This window comes from Silurus aristotelis (genome assembly GCF_946808225.1).
Source record: "Silurus aristotelis genome assembly, chromosome: 6".
Taxonomy (NCBI): Eukaryota; Metazoa; Chordata; class Actinopteri; order Siluriformes; family Siluridae; genus Silurus; species Silurus aristotelis.
The window spans coordinates 440,492-456,260 of record NC_139579.1 but is presented as its reverse complement, the minus strand read 5'-3'; positions in this window follow the sequence as shown (position 1 = coordinate 456,260).

The window sequence follows — 15,769 nt, the reverse complement described above, 5'->3', positions numbered from 1 at the left end:
CAAGACCAAATGTTTCTAACTTACAAACACAGGTTTCTATAACGGACATGACATGATTTCATCCTAAAGTTTTTTCCTCCCTTCTTTTCCTCCTCCCTTTTTTTTTTTTAAGTGAAAGACCGCCTTGAAAACATGAACACACACACACATATTCCTCCACCTCCTGTCTGCTTTTCATCAGACCCCATTCAGAACGGGGGTTTCTGAGCAGGACATGCATGAGACGGGGGACCTGCAGGAATCAGGGTGTGTGGTGTGTGAGCTGAGAGCTCGAGGTGGACGCTGAACACCTTGTCCAGAGGAGAAAACAGCACCTAGAGACACATGATCAACTTTCTGAAGAAACTCTGAGACAACTGGGATCGAAGGATGCTGGTGTGTGTGTGTGTGTGTGTGTGTGTGTGTGTGTGTGTGTGTGTGTGTGTGTGTGTGTGTGTGTGTGTGTGTGTGTGTTTGTGTGTGTGTTCAGCGAATGTATAAACCAGTTACCCAGAAAACGACCCTTTATAGTGGTCCACAGCTCTTTAGAATTGCAGGGAACGCAAAACCACTGGTTCCTCTTGACGTCCTCGTCACTTCTTCTTCTACAAAAGTTTAGAATAAATCCTTTATTACGCAGAGGTGGAAATAATACCCCGTTAATCCTGCAATCGTAGTTAATTTTCAGTTCTGTAGATCTGTTAGATATGTTGTGATTTATAAGATGTATGGATTATCTTTCATCACAGTGCTGACAACAGCAGGGCTGCTAATTAATGCTAGCTTGCTAACTCAAACTCGCCAGACAAAAGATCAGTTGTAAGGACCTTCTGTAAGGGTGGGATTCACTGCGAGGTTGTTTTAGGGGTACGATTACTTATGAAACAAAAAGTTACTGTAGGGGTAGAATCAACAATAGAGCCAGGAACTACTGTAGCGATGGGATCAACTGTAGGAGAAAGACCAACTGTACAGTAGTATAAACTCTAAGGACAGTAGCTACTGTAGGGGAAGGGTCAGCTCTGGATCAACTGTGGGGTGAGGGGTTACTGCAGGGTGAGGATCAACTGTGGGGTGAGGGTTTAGTCTAGGGTGAGGATCAATTGTGAAGTCAAGAGCTACTATAGGGGTAGGATCAATTGGAACCAGCATCTACTCTAGTGGGCAGGGGCAGGATCGACTGTCAATTGTACGATCACCTGTGCTAATGAGCTATGATCCGCTATGAAGCAATGCTCTATTGTATGGCTAGGATGGAGTGATGGCCAAGAATTACTGTAGAAATACTTTAGCTGGAGAGCCAAGAGTTACTGTATGAGCAAGATAAGTTTTGGAGCCAGGAGTTACTGTAGAAGTAGGATCAAGTATAGGTGCAGTACCTACCTTAGGGTAGGATCAGCTGTGGAGCTAAGGGCTACAGGGTCAGGATCAGCTCAGGCTTGAAACTATTGGGCTAGGACCAAGTGTAGGGTCAGGAACTACTGTAAGGGTACGATTAACTGTAGGAGATAGATCAACTGTACAGGAAGAATTTAATGTAAGGACAGAAGCTAATTATGGGAAGGGTCAGCTGTAGGATCAACTGTGGAGATAGGATCTATAGTAGGGTTAGGATCAGCTGTGGAGATAGGATCTATAGTAGGGTTAGGATCAGCTGTGGAGATAGGATCTATGGTAGGGTTAGGATCAGCTGTGGAGATAGGATCTATAGTAGGGTTAAGATCAGCTGTGGAGATAGGATCTATGGTAGGGTTAGGATCAGCTGTGGAGATAGGATCTATAGTAGGGTTAGGATCAGCTGTGGAGATAGGATCTATAGTAGGGTTAGGATCAGCTGTGGAGATAGGATCTATGGTAGGGTTAGGATCAGCTGTGGAGATAGGATCTATGGTAGGGTTAGGATCAGCTGTGGAGATAGGCACCGAGGTGGTGGAATGAACTTCCCCTAGATCTGAACAGCGGAGTGCCTGGCTGTCTTCAAGCGACGGTTGAAGATTTACCTCTTAACACTTTCCAAGTTTGTTTTGTTAAAAAAAATTTATAAAATCAACAGAGCTGCAGTCTGATTTATGTCTGACTTTATATTGACTTAAAGAACTTTTGTAGGTCACTCTGGACACAGGCGTCTGCTTTAGGCCACAAATGGAAATGGAAATTGAACCATTCTGGACACAGAGCTTAAATATATGAGGTATATGAGGTGGTATGAAAAAGTTTGTAGAATCACTCTGTTTACTAGAAAATACTTTATTTATTTACGTTTCCACACCATCACCTTCAAAATAGTCCCCTTGCACAGCAATACAGCCCCCAGTCTGGAAGTCTTCTTTTCCAAGCACGTCAAGCACCTTCTGCAATTTGCACCAGATCTCTGTAATAGTGTCAAATTGGCGATCTTTGAGCGGTAACTTCATATTCAGGAAGAGGGCGAAGTCAAATCTAGCGTGTAGGGTGGGTGCGGAAGTGAGATCATGTGGATTGTTCTCCAACGACCATCATGCACGAGTAACCAAATGGTTTCTACATTTTCAGGAGTTGAGCTCGTTGACAGACTTCATGATCTCTCGTCATCCTCCAGACTTTTTTCCACTCAAAGCACCTCGAACGACTCACTGCACAATCGCTGTGCCATATGCCAAACGTGCATCACGTCAAACGTCTCTGTGGCAGATTTGCCCAGTTTTACACAGAATTTCACATGATAACTTTCACGTGGGTCAGAACAGCAACAGTTACACCATTAGTGTATCTAAACTTTTTGAAACCACTTCACACTATTCCAAGTTTAATATTCCAGGTGTGCTCATTACTCAGCAACATACTGTCCCACTGTCCCACTGTCCCCAAGCACTTCCTGTAGGTGTAGATCTAATTATGGGAGGTGTTTGTGTGCAGGAGAAACTGGAACACACACCTTACATTTACCAATAACTGCTAAATGCTTAGGTGACTCTCAGAACATCATCTCTGACTGGTATGAAACCCTACAGAGATATGTGTTACAGATAAATAATGAAGTCTATGATAAATATTGGACTTCTGCAGTGTGTGTGTGTGTGTGTGTGTGTGTGTGTGTGTGGTTCTGCAGCAGCCAGAGCAGTTTGAAGGTTGCGAATGAACCAATCATCTGTTACAGCTCCAACCAAGTATCGACAAACGCACTCTCCAATCTACATCTCCATCATCCCAGCTTTCTGTCCTCCCTCCTTCTCATTCTCTCGCTTTTTCCTCTCAACCACTGTTCTATTCCCCTGTTCCTATGCAGATACACGTCTATTTCCACCATGGTTACCATGGCAACTGTGTCATGGAAGCCTAACTGTGGATAATTTATAGGCCACATATTTACACCCCATACACACACACACACACACACACACACACACACACACACACACACACACACACACACACATCTGTCAATGAGAATATAAAATACAAATACGAGCAATGTGAGGAAAAAACAAAAACCTCCACACAGACTGTCGTCATCATCATCATCCTTCTCCCACACCTTCAGACCCGAACGCCAGCACTGCTAACGACACACTGAACGCCGTGACCCTAATTGCTCTCACCCTTCAGATGATTAGTGTGATTAGCATAAATAGCATGATTACATAGAAGTGATTGCTGAGGAAATGTTGAATCTAAATGTCGTACTTTTATTAATAGTAAACTGAATATGGACTGATGTGATGTGCAGGATGGATCCCTCAGAAGCAATAGTTTTTAGTGTAAAAGCAAGCACATGGTTTTACACTCGGTTTGACTTAAACACACAGCATTAATAATTACCACATACAAAATCTCCTGGTAAAACTGGAGAGAAGATCCTGGTTCATCCCACAGTTGATCTCTGCAAATCAGATTACCAGGAAAGCAGATCACTGCATAGATGATTATTTATATAAGAACCTTGTCCAGGATGCCATTATATTAAAAAAAACACTCCCACTTCTAACTAATGTTCATTCTGAGCTTCCAATATCACAGATTTGAAGCTGGAACGTAACCGTGACAACAATCATAAATAACAGAGAACCCAAGGCCTGTATTTATACTTCACACCAGTAATTATGGGGAAAGGAACGATTTCATGACTATAGCATGTGGAAATGTTTTAATTAAAACCTAATGAAAATCGAGGAGGAGATCTCCAGGTGAGACGTAACCATAGCAACATAGGTATTGAAGGGATGAAATGATAGCTCTATCTTTTCCCTTCACAGAAATTGAGTTTCACAGATACTGCTCCAGCATGATGATGGTCCTGTACACAAATTGAAGACGTTGGTTGTTGATGTGAAAGTTGGAGTAAAAGAACTCAATCGTTCTGCACAGAGCTGTGACCTTCTGAAACTCCAGTGAACATTTGAGGGATGAATTGGAAGTGGAGGCTCCTTACCTCCTCCAATGACAGTGTCTGAACTCATTAAATGCTCTTGTAGTTAAATGATCACATATCTGCTGGATATTTCCAGACTTAGTTAACAAACATGAGCATATGCAACAAGAATATTGTCTGATCAACCAGAACATTAAAACCACCTGCCTAATTTTTTAGCTCCTACCTGTGCAACCAAAAACCACTCTGAACTGTCAATCCCCTCCTGGTGCCATACACCCCCAGTAAGTTATGCCCATGCTTCTGGCTGTCCAAAAACCTGATTCATCAGTCCAGACCAGGCCACTTTCTTCCACTGCTCCACGGTTTAGTTCTGATGCTCACATGTTCATTGTAGGAGTTCCAGGAGACTCCAAACACACATCACGAAAGTTCATGCATCCATGATCTGGTCACCTGTTCTTTATCCTGGGAGCACTTTTGTATTAACCAGAATGTATACCAGAATAAACCCCACTAGACTCGTCACCCATCTCTTATGTAACTGGTCTCATGTTGTGTTAATAAAACATGTGCTCCAAGAAATTTTCCTCTGATTTATTCACTGAGAAAACATCGTAACAGAGTAAATTTCAATATATTCGACAGCCCTCGTGCTAGAGCTAAAATAAAACACATATTTTCACACTCTTTACCAAAAACTAGCACTTTTTTTTAAATAAATATATGCTGTTGCTTATGATCTACTACACATTTCATAGAGAGAACATTCTACCAATTCAGCTTACCGCTGGTCTTACAACACACAAACAAATCAGCGTAACAGGGGACGCAGCTAGCGCAGAAAAACAGCCAGCCAATGAGAAACCCAGCTTACCCCTTCATACCCAATCATCTTTCAGTGGGCCAATTTAAACAGTTCATTATTATCAAGTGGAGGCAAATATTATATATAACTCCTACACACATGTAGAACCACCCAGGAGCACTGCGAGAACTTGTTCCTGAATTTACAGAAATGTTTTGAGTATGGCACTCATGTGTGTGTGTGTGTGTGTGTGTGTGTGTGAGGCCCGGGAACTAGGATTAGTAATGAACATAGTCTTATTTGTAATTCCTTCCGCCACCTTTAGAGGTCAGTGTAACACCACAAAATCTCTATCAGAACTCGGCTCGAACGCAGGAACCCATCATCTCCAAACATTTCCACACATCAATCAAACCGCAATCAGCAAAATCATGATGTTCCTTCAGTAAGACATGAATCCCATAGTTACCTCTGTTCAGGTGTAAAAAAATATGATCACGTAAACAGGATTAATCTTTCAGAAGAATTGTCAGAATCTCATGCTACACCTCACTCATTCATCTCATCCATCCCAGCTACGAGCTCCAAGCTTTATTTTTCTTACTGATGTTTTTGATGAGAGCTTGTATCGCTTGGATTTGCTGCTTCAGCAGACTCGACCTAATTTGCATAGATTACATTTTCTTGTGTAAATGTAAAAAGTTTGGAGTGAATGTCACTGTAAAGGTCATTGAAATCGTGGCTCTGCATCTCCTAATAAAGAATTCTTTAGCGTCTTCACTTCCTAATTGAATCCTTTACCTCCTCAATCTAGTGTATAATGAGGAACTGTTCAGAGTATCAGACCTCATGTATAATCAGAAGGCACTTCTCAACCGTGCTGCTACCAACTCTAATTAATGATAACGACTTTATTCATTCTTTCTTAGCATGCTAACCTGTGGCCAAGGCAATCTAATGTCAGTACATACAGGCAGAGGTGGCAGAGGGAAAAAAACCATTGAAGTCATTGAGGAGAAGCAGAAGAGGAGATGTGTGGACCAGTAGGATTGAAACACGATGCATCTGTTCAGTGTGTCCACCAGGGGTCAGGGTCGAGCTAGAGAAATGTGCTGTGCTCCACATGGTTCCTCTTCTTCTAAATGTCACACACACACAAACACACACACACACACACACACACACACACACACACACACACACACACACACACACACACACACACACACATAGACAGACACACACATTGCCTAGCAACCGCAATGCCCCCCTCCACACTCCGGATGTCAGGAAGAGGTGAGCATCGGCATCTCAATAGAGCTAGAGCAAGAAGTGGAATACAGTAAGCCTGGAGTGTATGTGTGTGTGTGTGTGTGTGTGTGGCTCTGCTCTTGATGCTCCTCTACTGAAAGAACTTCATCCAGAGAGATGAGTGGGAGGGAAATAAATGTTAGGCCTTGTTGCTGCAGAAACGCTCTGTACTTCCTCTTCTCCCCTGAACCCCTCCTGTAGTGTGCACTACTTAGCAGCATTCTGTTCCACTTCCTCCATGCTCCGTCTCTCCACAGTTAATATCTTCATATAGAAAACATCACAGAATTGATCTTCAGCTTCCTGCTGCCCACATCAGCCCACAGCGAGGTCAGTGAGTGTACTATAGGGCATGTGGATCTGCACCCTACGTAGTGTACTGTATGATCAGCATGGAGACATTAGTTCACTGGATAGGATATGAATACGAGTTCTGCACCCTATCTAGTGAACGATTGATCCAGATTCACCTCAATCGGCTGGGTTCTAATTCTGTTCTTTTCTCCTGCTGCACTTCCCCTTTAAATTGCGTTCTGGTGTGAAACTCACCAGATAAGGAACTGAATTTGTAGCACTGTAGGAGCACAAATTACCCAGAAGGCACTGCTGCAGTCTGATCAAATTTGCTTGATAGAATTTAGAGAGAAGCGCAGGTACACTTCTTATCTCCTGCTGGTCTGGTGGGGTTTTATTTGTCCTGTTGAATTTTATAGCCATGTGTAGGATCAGATCTTCTCAAAAATAGTTTAAAAACAAATTTTTACACATTCAAATGGCCTCAGCTTCATGCATACATGCTAGCTAGCTAAATCATGATGTTCAGGCTATGCCAGTTGCCTAGCAACCGGATGGAAGCACTTGTATTAATCTCACTGGACTGAATGCGTGACGTTAGAAATGAGTCAATCTGATCGGCTAATTTTTTCACATCTACCTTTTTTTGTCGAACTCTTAAAGCATCAGTCGATCGAATGCTGCAAATGTTGATTTTCCTGATGCTTTCAGCTCAGTTCCTGTTTCACCGGATCAGTTCCTCTCTGATGTTATCTGTAAAAAATAGCCACGTGCTAGCTGCTAGCACCACCACAAGCTTCATCTCAAACAACAGCAACATTTCATGTAGATTTTCTGGTTTAATAGAAACAGAGCATGAACACCTGAGCAGTGAATGTGTTCATCTGCACATGTTCACTTTCATATTCACATGTTTCAACGTTCCAGTGTAGATTCTGGAGTTCCACATTCCAAAAACTGCATATTTGGAAGACGGGTTTGGAGAAGGATAGCACAATGTGCAAGTAAATAAAGGAGCAGAAGATACGGCACAGGGACTAAAGAGCAGGGAACAGAGAGCAGGGAGAAGTGAGATGTTTAAGATACAGCCAGGAGAAGTCGAGCTCGCTGTGGTGAAGATTCTGATAGCTGCACACAGAACAGACGGCTTTTACCCTTCTGTCATTCCATCACTTCCTGTTCCGAGTGTTCCTGCACTCTTTCTCTCTGTCACACACCTCCTCCTCCTCCTCCATCTGTGGTCCATCGCACACTCTCCCTCCCTCCCCTAGTCTCTCTTTCCTCATTCCTCTCTCTCTCTCTCTCTCTCTCTCTCTCTCTCTCTCTCTCTCTCTCCCTCTCTCTCTCTCTCTCTCTCTCTCTCTCTTTCTCTCTTTCGTTATTACACCACTCTCGCCATCCTATAACTCACACTGACATGCAATACAGCAGACCTTGAAAAGGGACAGAACAGTATAGAAGAGAAGAAGGATGATGAGAGAAAGTCAGAGGCAGTAAAGGCCAGTGTGGGACCTCAGATCTGGAGCCCAGACCTTTCAGTCTTAAAGAAGAAATAGATGGACGATGGTGCTGTATGGTGTGTTTGGTGCTGGATGAGGGTTCCAGCAGCGTTTCTGACAGATGTGTCCAAGTTTCCATGTCCAGCTGAACTCCAGTGCTGTTTAAATCCAACTGCATCCAACACACCATTTAGAGCTATGAGATGCAAACCGAGCTGAAGGACAGAACTGCAGAACGACACTGATCCCATTGTGGATGGTTTCTGGATGACAAAATAATTTCAATTACAACGTGAATTCCCACAATGTTGGGACGTTTATTTCACTTTGAATATAAAAAGAAAACAAAAAGACTTTTAAATCACATGAGAAAATATTGAAATGATTTATTTTATTTAATATATTTTAACAGACCAAAGAGAACATAAATGTTTCAACTGAAAAATTTACACTTTTATCCACTACATGAGCTTATTTCAAATTTGATGCCTGCTACAGGTCTCAAAAAATGACATGGGGGCAATAAAGGGGTGAGAAAAAGGCTAGAAGAACATCTGGAAGAACATCTAGCAACTAATCAAGTTAATTGACATCAAGTTTGATTAACTATAAAAGGGAGTTCTTAAAGAGGCAGACTCACATCAAGTAAGTTTCCCGTCCCAAATCCACACAGAGTGGAGGACCTGCTGATGATGAATAAGGGCTGGAACAGAACAGAGGTTTTATCTCCCCCAGCATTTTTATCTAGACCGTTATGTCCATCCTTCACATTTGACACTTTAAACAGCCACTGAACACTGAGCACTGAACCATAAACATGAACCATAAACTCCAGGTATCTGCTCTAAGACATTAACATTAGCACTTTGTCATAGCCCTGTCCACTAAATCTCTGAAGAACTGCTTATCCAGTTTTTTCCAGAGGCCGTGGTCCAGCCTGGAGAAGCAGACTGCAAGCTTTTACTTTCTGTAACAGTTGTGGAGGTTGGGCACTGGTGTTCTCCAGGTCTTTTCCTGGTCTCCTGCTGTTTTTCTGCAGAAATCTTTAATCTAATAAATCTACACAGGGGATCCATGGAGTTTAGTTGATACCATACCACATGAATGCTGTGAAGTTATTTACCACCAGCACACCTGGAAATTCATAAACAGGTCAAACCCGCCAAATTCCTCCACTCATGATGGATTAATACATGAACCAAACATTCTGACTGCTGAAGTTCTAAACCCACCCTTTATTCAGGAACGTTTTTAATATCCACAATCGTTCTTTTACAGGTAGCAAAATCCCTGATGTGCTTTTCATTTAGTGACCTTGAAAATACCTGGAGCTCTGAGGTTTGAATATGCTGACACTGTGCTCTGATCAGGGCTTCCTAACAAGTTCTTCTCATGTTCTGTGATTTTGGTGCAGTGGTTATCTGATTGGGAGGCTTCAGCAATCATATTCATGTTCCTGGAATGGCCTCTGCCGATCCCCCTACACCATATATTCATTCTGTAGCACCTGCACTCAACAATGCCATTCCTCCTGTTCTCCAACACTCTCTCTCACCAAGAGAGACAGAATACCTCCTTATTCCTCTTCTCAGTTCATCTCTCTCTCTCTCTCTCTCTCTCTCTCTCTCTCTCTCTCTCTCTCTCTCTCTCTCTTTTTCTGTTTTACAATCTTTGTCTTTTTAATCTGCTTTACTCTTCTACTCTTCTTTCCTCCCACTTCCTCTGATTCTGAACCTCCTTCATTCGTCTCTGTTTCTCAGTGACAGCATTTTTCTCTTGGTCTTTCCTCCCTGTCTCCTCCCTGTCCCCCCCCTCTCGCTCTCTCCCTGTAATAAGTTTTAATAAGAATGAAAAATGCATGAGGAGGAGATGCAGCACAGTGGTGATAGATTGATAGATTAAACAGTACACGAGAGGAGAAAGAGATGAGAGGGACTGAAGGTGTGGTAAATAAAAGACAAAGATGAGTTAGTGTTTATGCTGGGCTGACACACACACACACACACACACACACACACACACACACACACACACACACACACACATACATACAGGAATAACAGATGAGGTGCATGAGACTGAATGGGAATTATTCTACAGAAGATCATCTGTTTCTCTTCCAGCTGTGGACTTCATCAGAAATAGTGTGTAGTGTGGATCTTTAATGGATCTGTAGTGGATCTGTGGTAGATCTGTAGAGGATCTGTAGTGGGTCTGATGTGGATATGTAGTGGGACAGTAGTTCTATTCCAGCTGTGGACTTAATCTGAAATAGTGTGTAGTGTGGATCTTTAATGGGTCTGGAGTAGGTCTGTAGTGGATTTGTAGTGTGTTAGTAGTTGATCTGTATATGGTCTGTAATGGATCTATAATTGATATGTAATGAGTCTGTAATGGATCTGCAGTGGGTTAGTAGTGGATCTGCAGTGGTTCTCTAGTGAATCTGTAGTGGGTCTGTAGTGGATCTGTAGTGGATCTGTCCATATAAAACAAAAAACACCACAAAGGAAACCCAGAACTTTTAAGCAGCTACATCCTGTATTAGACACATATGGGACAACATTCCTCTCTCTAAAGCAACTGCTCTCCTCAGTGTAGTATAGTGTAGTACAGTGTAGTATAGTGTAGTACAGTGTAGTATAGTGTAGTACAGTGTAGTATAGTGTATTATAGTGTAGTACAGTGTAGTATAGTGTAGTACAGTGTAGTATAGTGTAGTATAGTGTAGTACAGTGTAGTATAGTGTAGTATAGTGTAGTACAGTGTAGTATAGTGTAGTATAGTGTAGTACAGTGTAGTATAGTGTAGTACAGTGTAGTATAGTGTATTATAGTGTAGTACAGTGTAGTATAGTGTAGTACAGTGTAGTATAGTGTAGTACAGTGTAGTATAGTGTAGTATAGTGTAGTATAGTGTAGTACAGTGTAGTATAGTGTAGTACAGTGTAGTATAGTGTATTATAGTGTAGTACAGTGTAGTATAGTGTAGTACAGTGTAGTATAGTGTAGTATAGTGTAGTACAGTGTAGTATAGTGTAGTATAGTGTAGTACAGTGTAGTATAGTGTAGTACAGTGTAGTATAGTGTAGTACAGTGTAGTATAGTGTAGTACAGTGTAGTATAGTGTATTATAGTGTAGTACAGTGTAGTATAGTGTAGTACAGTGTAGTATAGTGTAGTATAGTGTAGTATAGTGTAGTACAGTGTAGTATAGTGTAGTACAGTGTAGTATAGTGTAGTACAGTGTAGTATAGTGTAGTACAGTGTAGTATAGTGTATTATAGTGTAGTACAGTGTAGTATAGTGTAGTACAGTGTAGTATAGTGTAGTATAGTGTAGTACAGTGTAGTATAGTGTAGTACAGTGTAGTATAGTGTAGTACAGTGTAGTATAGTGTAGTACAGTGTAGTATAGTGTATTATAGTGTAGTACAGTGTAGTATAGTGTAGTACAGTGTAGTATAGTGTAGTATAGTGTAGTACAGTGTAGTATAGTGTAGTATAGTGTAGTACAGTGTAGTATAGTGTAGTATAGTGTAGTACAGTGTAGTATAGTGTAGTACAGTGTAGTATAGTGTATTATAGTGTAGTACAGTGTAGTATAGTGTAGTACAGTGTAGTATAGTGTAGTACAGTGTAGTATAGTGTAGTATAGTGTAGTACAGTGTAGTATAGTGTAGTACAGTGTAGTATAGTGTAGTATAGTGTAGTACAGTGTAGTATAGTGTAGTACAGTGTAGTATAGTGTAGTATAGTGTAGTACAGTGTAGTATAGTGTAGTACAGTGTAGTATAGTGTAGTATAGTGTAGTATAGTGTAGTACAGTGTAGTATAGTGTAGTATAGTGTAGTATAGTGTAGTACAGTGTAGTATAGTGTAGTATAGTGTAGTACAGTGTAGTATAGTGTAGTACAGTGTAGTATAGTGTAGTACAGTGTAGTATAGTGTATTATAGTGTAGTACAGTGTAGTATAGTGTAGTATAGTGTAGTACAGTGTAGTATAGTGTAGTACAGTGTAGTATAGTGTAGTATAGTGTAGTACAGTGTAGTACAGTGTAGTATAGTGTAGTACAGTGTAGTATAGTGTAGTATAGTGTACTACAGTGTAGTATAGTGTAGTATAGTGTAGTACAGTGTAGTATAGTGTAGTATAGTGTAGTACAGTGTAGTATAGTGTAATAAAGTGTAATATAGTGTGATGTATAGTGTAGTTAGTATAGTGTAGTGTAGTTTAGTATAGTGTAATGTAGCGTAGTGTAGTTTAGTATAGTGTATTGTAGTGTAGTTTATTATAGTGTAATGTAGTGTAGTTTAGTGTAGTGTAGTGTGGTGTAATGTAGTGTAGTTTAGTATAGTGTAATGTAGTGTAGTTTAGTATAGTGTAATGTAGCGTAGTGTAGTTTAGTATAGTGTATTGTAGTGTAGTGTAGTTTAGTATAGTGTAGTGTAGTGTAGTTTAGTATAGTGTAATGTAGTGTAGTTTAGTATAGTGTAATGTAGCATAGTGTAGTTTAGTGTAATGTAGTGTAGATTAGTGTAGTGTGGTGTAATGTAGTGTAGTTTAGTATAATGTAATGTAGTGTAGTTTAGTATAGTGTAATGTAGCGTAGTGTTGTTTAGTATAGTGTATTGTAGTGTAGTGTTATTTAGTGTATTGTAATGTAGTGTAGTTTAGTATAGTGTAGTGTGGTGTAATGTAGTGTAGTTTAGTATAATGTAATGTAGTGTAGTTTAGTGTAGTTTAGTATAGTGTAATGTAGTGTAGTTTAGTATAGTGTAATGTAGCGTAGTGTAGTTTAGTATAGTGTAATGTAGTGTAGTTTAGTGTAGTTTAGTATAGTGTAATGTAGCATAGTGTAGTTTAGTATAGTGTAATGTAGCATAGTGTAGTTTAGTATAGTGTATTGTAGTGTAGTGTTATTTAGTGTATTGTAATGTAGTGTAGTTTAGTATAATGTAATGTAGTGTAGTTTAGTGTAGTTTAGTATAGTGTAATGTAGCGTAGTGTAGTTTAGTGTAATGTAGTTTAGTGTAATGTAGTTTAGTGTAATGTAGTGTAGCTTAGTGTAGTGTATTTTTGTGTAATGTAGTGTAGTTTATTTTAGTGTAGTTTAGTGTATTGTAGTTTAGTATAGTTTAGTGTGTTGTAGTTTAGTGTAGTTTAGTGTATTGTAGTTTAGTGTATTGTAGTTTAGTGTAGTTTAGTGTAATGTAGTGTAGATTAGTGTAATTTGGTGTCGTTTAGTGTAATGTAGTGTAGTTTAGTGTAGTGTAATGTAGTGTAGTGTAATGTAGTGTAGTTTAGTGTAGTGTAATGTAGTGTAGTTTAGTGTAATGTAGTGTAGTTTAGTGTAGTGTAGTTTAGTATGGTGTAATGTAGTGTAGTTTAGTATAGTGTAATGTAGTGTAGTTTAGTGTAGTGTAGTTGAGTGTAGTGTTATGTAGTGTAATGTAGTGTAGTATAGTGTAATGTAGCATGGTGTATTTTTGTGTAATGTAGTGTAGTTTAGTGTGTTGTAGTTTAGTGTAGTGTAGTTTAGTGTAATGTAGTGTGGATTAGTGTAGTTTAGTGTCGTTTAGTGTAATGTAGTGTAGTTTAGTGTAATGAAGTGTAGTTTAGTGTAGTTTAGTGTGGTGTAGATTCGTGTAATGTAGTGTAATGTAGTGTAGTTTAGTGTAGTTTGGTGTAGTGTAATGTAATGTAGTATAGTGTACTATAGTGTAATGTAGCGCAGTGTAGTTTAGTATATTGTAATGTAGTGTAGTTTAGTGCAATTTAATGTAGTGCAGTTTAGTATAGTGTAATGTAGCATAGTGTAGTTTAGTGTAATGTAGTGTAGTTTAGTGTAATGTAGTGTAGTTTAGTATAGTGTAATGTAGCATAGTGTAGTTTAGTATAGTGTAATGTAGTTTAGTGTATTTTAGTATAGTGTAATGTAGCGTGTAGTTTAGTGTAATGTAGTGTAGTTTAGTGTAATGTAGTGTAGTTTAGTATAGTGTAATGTAGCATAGTGTAGTTTAGTATAGTGTAATGTAGTTTAGTGTAGTTTAGTATAGTATAGTGTGATGTAGCGTAGTGTAGTTTAGTATAGTGTAATGTAGCATAGTGTAGTTTAATGTAATGCAGTGTAGTGTAGTTTAGTGTAATGCAGTGTAGTGTAGTTTAGTGTAGTGTATTTTAGTGTAATGTAGTGTAGTTTAGTGTAATGTAGTGTATTTTAGTGTGGTGTAATGTAGTGTAGTTTAGTGTAGTTTAGTGTAATGTAGTGTAGTTTAGTGTAGTTTAGTGTAATGTAGTTTAGTTTAGTTTAGTGCAATGTAGTGTAGTTTAGTGTAATGTAGTGTATTTTAGTGTAGTGTAGTTTAGTGTAGTGTAGTTTAGTGTAGTTTAGTGTAATGTAGTGTAGTGTAGTTTAGTGTAATGTAATGTAGTTTAGTGTAATGTAGTGTATTTTAGTGTAGTGTAATGTAGTGTAGTTTAGTGTTATGTAGTGTATTTTAGTGTTGTGTAATGTAGTGTAGTTTAGTGTAGTTTAGTGTAATGTAGTGTAGTGTAGTTTAGTGTAATGTAATGTAGTTTAGTGTAATGTAGTGTATTTTAGTGTAGTGTAATGTAGTGTAGTTTAGTGTTATGTAGTGTATTTTAGTGTTGTGTAATGTGTAGTTTAGTGTAGTGTAGTTTAGTGTAGTTTAGTGTAATGTAGTGTAGTGTAGTTTAGTGTAATGTAATGTAGTTTAGTGTAATGTAGTGTATTTTAGTGTAGTGTAATGTAGTGTAGTTTAGTGTTATGTAGTGTATTTTAGTGTTGTGTAATGTAGTGTAGTTTAGTGTAGTTTAGTGTAGTTTAGTGTAATGTAGTGTAGTGTAGTTTAGTGTAATGTAATGTAGTTTAGTGTAATGTAGTGTATTTTAGTGTAGTGTAATGTAGTGTAGTGTAGTTTAGTGTAGTGTAGTTTAGTGTAGTGTAGTTTAGTGTAGTGTAGTGTAGTTTGGTGTAATGTAGTGTAGTTTAGTGTAGTGTAGTTTAGTGTAGTTTAGTGTAATGTAGTATTGTTGTATAGAGTGTAGAGACAGAGAACAGAAGGAAATGCCACAGAGTGATAAGACTTAGTGTTTTTATTAATAATGTATTAATATTCACACTTTTGTTCCAGTTGTAATTAATCCCAACCAATCAGAGTAAAACACTTTAACTCCCGACGCATCGACTTCACTACATCCTCCAAGTTTACGCCGTTATTTCCATACAAAAGCACAAAGAAGGAATCGTCGTATTAATGATAATAATTCTCCTCATTATCGTTATTATTATTATTATTATTATTATTATATACAGATTCTGTACAATGTTCAAAAGTTTTGGTAATATTCGAAAGTAAAGGCCAATGTGTAAAAGATTATTACAGTGATGCGTAAACACACACACACACACACACACACACACACACACACACACACACACACACTCACTCGCGTTAGTGTAGCGCATTAGCACTGGGGTGAAATAGATGGAGAGGATTACAAATAGAT